The sequence below is a fragment of the Pseudochaenichthys georgianus genome, chromosome 24 (assembly GCF_902827115.2).
Source record: "Pseudochaenichthys georgianus chromosome 24, fPseGeo1.2, whole genome shotgun sequence".
NCBI lineage: Eukaryota > Metazoa > Chordata > Actinopteri > Perciformes > Channichthyidae > Pseudochaenichthys > Pseudochaenichthys georgianus.
Genome location: NC_047526.1, coordinates 5,104,260 through 5,110,564, shown reverse-complemented (window position 1 = coordinate 5,110,564; position 6,305 = coordinate 5,104,260). Strand labels below are relative to the sequence as shown.

At 40.3% G+C, this 6,305-nt stretch overlaps 1 pseudogene; it reads left to right on the top strand.

The window, feature by feature from the left end:
• Positions 1-1,315: 1,315 nt before the first annotated feature.
• On the top strand, positions 1,316-3,437 carry LOC117440247 (zinc finger protein 292-like; annotated as a pseudogene).
• Positions 3,438-6,305: the final 2,868 nt, after the last annotated feature.

Genomic DNA, 6,305 nt, shown 5'->3' with positions numbered 1-6,305 from the left:
AAAACGTTGTTACCTGATAGTCAGCTCAGTCCATCCACAAGCAGCAAGCAGGCTGGAACGCAAAGGAAGGACAACTGATCAATACATTAAAAGAGACTGCGGGAGCAGATTTTAGCTGGTGACTTTCATCACGTAGAAACCCTTAGCCATTCAGCAGCACTGACACGAATGCCAATTTCCAAGAGTCCCATGACTTTTGTCCAATGTACAATCCTTCTGTATAAATTATGGACGTGATCAAATGTTTTGCGATGGAAAGAGTGACCAAGGTAGTCTAGGAGAGATCATATGCTCGAGAACTGTACAATCATCCCAGGAACCGCTGATGAAATCAAACAACTACTGAAACACACAGAGCTTTAACTGGTTTCAGAGAGTCCCTCCCACCAGCTGCAGGAGGGGTACTGAACCACACAAGCGTCCTTTGCAACTTATGCAAATCTTGACCCAACACCGTTATCTGCTAAGCCAGTACCAGCAGATGACAGAAATTCAGGGTGCATTAGAAAAGCTTGACTTGGTCAGAGAAAGATCTAATCAGGTGTTGGCCCAAACGAAACAATGTAGCAATAGTACAGTCGACACAGGATCCCCAACGGTCTTTGTCAAGCCTTTTTTCTTGTGAGGATGAGACATGCCCATTTGGCTCAATGTCAGGTGATGCTCTTGGAGACACCTCTCCAAAGCTCACAACTACACAATGGATATGGTGAATAGTAGTAAAAAAAAGGTATGGCCAATATGCTCCTTTCCAGTGCAATACTTGTCCTAAGAGAATTTACTCGTAACTCAAACCCTCCGTGTTCACTACCTGTCAGTTCACAAATTTATCTCTGCAAGAAATCACAGATCTAGATACGTTGCGCAGAGAGGCCACTGTTCAAAAAACGTGTTTCTTTAGCAGCTCAAACCACAATGCCTACTCATTCATCAACGAAAGAAAAAAACCACGGCTCTATTCACTTAAAGATTCTGTGAAACGCAATACCCCATTAAAGGCATTTGTATCACGTACTAACATTAACGTAACTAATCATACATTTGCCGATGACAACCGGTCCACAGTCATTCACCCTTGCTAACTGCTCCCATGCACAATCAAGCAACGACTCTACCAGCGCAGGCTCATACATCTACGTCAGCCTTTTCAGTCAGTACAAGCAGGGACGTCAGCACCACAGTTGTCAAATTGATCCGCAAGAAACTTGCCCAAGATGCCCACTCAACACTCACAAGGTCAACGAGGGTAAAGCCCGTCTGCCCCAAAGTATCAACTCTTCTCACTCAGGCTTTATCTGCCCACGCCGCAAGCTAATGGGCCTCATCCGTCGACAAACTATCTGCAGTCAACAGGCCGCCAACAGTCAAGACAGTCAAAACAGTCAAGACAACTATATACAGAACCAAGAAGACAAAAAAGAAAAAGCCCAAATCCGCTGATACCATGAGTCTGTACAGACCATATTGCTGCGTTCATCAAGGTTGTGTGGCAGCCTTCACCATCCAGCACAATCTGATCCTCCACTACCAGGGCTGTTCACCAGTCTGCTTTGTCATTATTGGAGGTGACTAAAGAGCAGGACCAGAGTGACGAACTGGAGGATTTCATGATTTTGATGAGGAGGGGGAAGGGGGGGGAGGAGGAGGAGGAGCAGCAGCCAGAGGCCGAGATCCCACACATTTCTGAATTCAGAATGTCAAGTTAAAGACTGCTCCAGAGTTTTCCAAGAAGTTCCCCACCTTTTGCAGCATTATCTTCAGCTGCATGAGTTCAGTCTCGACGAGGTTGGCAATATCTTGTCAAGCATCAAGCTCGGCAAGTTTACTTGTAACCACCAAGAATGCACATCAACATTCACTGCTTTCTGGAAGTATATCGGACACGTCAAAGAACAGCATAAAGATATGAAGCTGGCCAAACCTGATCTTAATGCCGCTTTTCAAATGTGAAGTTGAAGGCTGTGACCGTTCATATGCCACAAAGTCAAACCTGCTCAGACATGTCATGAAAAAGCATAATGACCTGTACCTGGAACAACTCAAGGATCAACAGATAAAAGAAGACGAGATGAAACGGGACTCTCAGACTCCAAGACTGCATTACGAAATTACCAAGACAAGTAATGGGAAGGAAAACATTGAGAGCAATAAAAAGATCCTACAGAGGGGAAGTGAGACCAAGCGGGAAAAGGCAAAAAGAAATCACTGGACTAAATATGGAAACCCCTCCTTGAAATCTAAAGTGGAAGCATCTTCAATGTGCACGAATAGATTTCCCCTACAATACCCCTGTATGATTAAAGGTTGTGATTCAGTCACGAGATCAGAACGAAGCATATTAAAACATTACATGGGACACGGACTGTCAGAAAAGTATCTGGAACAGCAAAGGAGTCACTTCATATTCTGCAAAAAGTTTCCCAGGCAGAAGTGCCACTTGATCAGGAGTGATGATTCCAAATCAGACAACACCTCCGACCTGTCGGACATAGAGGGGACCTCAGACACCGGCCTGGGCGGAGGGGAATATGGAAGTTCAAAGCCTGTCCTACGCAAAAGGACCATTGTAGACTCCCCTGTTACATTGTTCAACACCAAATTATCAACTGAGGAAAGTTCTGATAGCTCTGTGATGCTCAAACGCAAACGAGGTCGCCCGCGTAAACTAGAGGGCAAAGCGGTGAAACGCAAGAAAATTCCCCGCACAACCAAGACAGCGGTACTTTACAGCAGGGACGATGAATCCGACTCCTCTTGTCCCGCAGTAATGCAGGACGAGAACGCTCCGCTGGCTTCTTTCAAACCGATGGGCTTTGAAATGTCTTTCCTAAAATTCCTGGAACAGTCCAAAAAAAGTTCAGAGACATGCAGAAACACCTCCAGCACCTCTGTCAGGTTTAGAAATCGGCAGTTTTTGAAATCACTTAGTAAGGTCAAAATAGTAATAGATGGGGCCTTTTCAGGGGTCTCTGACCTTATGTTGAAACAGCTGCAGGACATGCGGCCCACAGTGGTATTGTGAAAAAATAGCTTACTTGTTTTTTGTGGGTTTTGTAAAGCAGAATCTCAGGACTAGAATGAGTAAAATCTGCTGCAGAATGCTGCCCGACATACTAGGTATTTTTTACAAATCCAATACATATAAGTTGTTTTTCAATGATACTGTATTATCTGTAAAATGTCTCTTTTTTTATTGAAAAGTATATAGCATGTTTTTATTTATGGACTAGTATGTCAAAAAGTTACCTGAAATTCAAATGAGATCGACTTTTTGCTGTCTTATTGATCCCTGTGGGACTTCAGAAAACAGACTCTGGACTGGATTTTATTGTGTAGTTTGTGATTTGGAGATGTTGATTGTGCGTTGGTTATATAGTCCGAGATCACCCACTGCCACCAGCAGTCTTGTTATTAAATGAACAGTTTTCTACAACCAGTTTGACTTGTTGTTTTTTTTAATCATTTGCCATTTTGTTTGATACACTGCAGCTTTAGGGATTCATTTTGGATAATAAATAACAAATGGTTATATGGTATCTCTACAAAAATGTTTTAGATTCATCAGTATTTTTAGTTATTTGTGTTCTGTCGTTTGGATATTAGATTGATTTGCTTAGCTTGGCAAAGGGATTGTGAACATAAAACGACACGCCTCCCTACGTTGAAATTCCTTGTATCAACACATTGTCTTTGTTTTACTGTACATCACACTAAAAAATCTAAAAGTGTTATTGTTTTTTTAAGCGATCTACTCTAAAGAATCATGTGTTTCCCAAAATGTGGAATTATCCTTTTAAACTAAGAAATGCCATGTAGAACTTGGTGCCTTAACTGTCACCTTGGTCTCGGGTCAGGCTTTTTTCCGTAGTCTTGAAGCAGAGATGATTTGTGAATTCACTTGGAAAAAAATAAGGGTTAGGGTTAACCCTAAGGCATATTAAGTTAAAGGAGTATATATTAATTATTTAAACTTGCACATGTTAAAAAACTAAAGTTTTGAAAAGTATGATAAAAAATGTAACACAATTCAGAAAGTGCACACATAAGTTAACAAACTGGAACAATAAAAGAACAATGAAATATGTGCACCTCTTACAAGTGTTCTTGTGAGAGATTTATTAATTGGCTGGATTATTAAACTAATGCTAACAGATCTTTAATGATCACACTTTAATGTCATTTTATTTCTCTTCAGAATTTGTCCAACTCTTATAATTTGGATTGAAACTAATCAGGACTCACGCAGGCCTTTGTAATCTTCGAGGTGAGTTCTAACAGCAGTCTGTGAAGCACTGATGTCCTGCACCATTATCTGTTTAAATATCTTTAACAAAGTCAGTGTATTGTTCAATATGAAACGTTTTTAATCCCATGAATTAATACAATCACAATATATGGTATGTTTTATTTTCCTTTTGAATCAAGGAACTGAGGAAGCGGGTCCGTGTACTTTTTGTCAGTTTGATTTTTCGTTTAAACCAAAAGCCAAAAAACGGAAATACCAGCCTTTTTTCGTTTTTTATTTAAAACGGGAAACAAACGCCGTTTTTCCGTTTTCTGAATAAAAAGACGGATAACGAGAAAACCTAATTAAAAAAAGGTAAGTGTACGTTTTGTTAGTTTGATTTTTCGTTTGAACCGAAAAATGGAAATATCAGCCTTTTTTCGTGTTAAATCAAAAAAACAAAAAGGTGAAACCAAAGCCGTTGGTCCGTGTACGTTTTGTTAGTTTGATTTTTCGTTTGAACCAAAAGCCAAAAAACTAAAATACCAGCCTTTTTTCGTTTTTTTGATTTAAAACGGAAAACCAAAGCCGTTTCCCGTTTGTGGAAATCAAAATCAAAAGACTGATAACGAGAAAACCTAATAAAAAAAAAAAAAAGTCTGTCATTTTTGACGACGCTGAAGTTGGCTTCCGATTCAGAGCATCCGATTCGGCAGTTAAGGGGAAAGTTAAGGGACATTTAATTTACGGCGCTGAGCGAACAATCCTCCGTGTTTGTACCTCTTAAATCGCTGCATAGCCGATTTATTTGGACTGGATTATCCCAGAGAGTCTAAAAATTCTTTATAACCCAGTTTCAGATTTGTGAAACCTTTATTCTATTTGTGAAGAATACAAACAAGTGAGATTTCAGTGCTTTTTTTCGCATCCTGACCACATTAGACCAGTCCTGATCTGAAACACTAGACCGAGACTCATCAAATCTGGACTGGATTATCCCACGGAGGCTAAAGATTCTTTATAACACAGTTTCAGATTTGTGAAACCTTTATTCTATTTGTGAAAATACAAACAAGGGAGATTTTGCTGCTTTTTAAAAAAATCTAGACCACATTAGACCAGGTCCTGATCTAAAACCACTTTTCCTAGACTCATCAGATCTGGACTGGATTATTCCAGAGGGTCTAAAGATTCTTATAACACAGTTTCAGATTTGTGAAACCTTAATTCTATTTGTGAAAATACAAAAAGTGAGATTTCAGTGCTTTTTTCACATGTAGACCACATTAGACCACATTAGACCAGGTCCTGATCTAAAACCAGTAGACCTACACTCATCAAATCTGTACTGTGCCCCCTGCCTTGCTGTCCTCTGGCAGGTACTGGGAGTGTCGTCCTGTTTGTGCCCGCCCATCTAGAGGCGGAGCCTCAAGAACGCATAAAGGCTTGCCCAGCTGGGAGGTTCACTTTCTGATCCTGATCCTGGCCTGCTGCAGCAGCCTCAGCCTTCCACCCAGGGCCGGACTGGGACAATACAGCCCGGGAATTATATACCCAGCCAGGCCACTACCAGTTTTTTGTGCCATTTTGCTGGATTTATTTGTCAATATTTACAGCGTTGCTGCCCATAGTGATAGCCCTAGTTGAAATCTACTACCCAATAATAAACATATGGGCATGGGTTATTATTTTAAAAAATGTGCAAATCTATTTAGGAACCTATTTATGTGAACATATTTTAAGTGGGGGTGGACCTCATTTTTTTTTTTTTAATGTTGGACTTAAATGCATCAATCTGGTGCATTTTGAGGGGGAAATAAAGAGACTACACCCATATGAAACAGAACTGTATACATTTAAATAATCATAAAATCATAAGAACATGGCCATAACCAATAACATACCATATCCAATATGAAAAAACATTGAAACTTATATATTTAATTGTTTTTGGTTCATTTATAGTTGTGAGTGTGTCTGTGCTCCTGAATCAGCCTCTCCCGTCTCCCTCCTCTCCCCCTGCTCCTCTTTGAGGCAGAAGCAAAGACTAGTTTTAGCTCTCAACAAGTTTTAAAAAGTT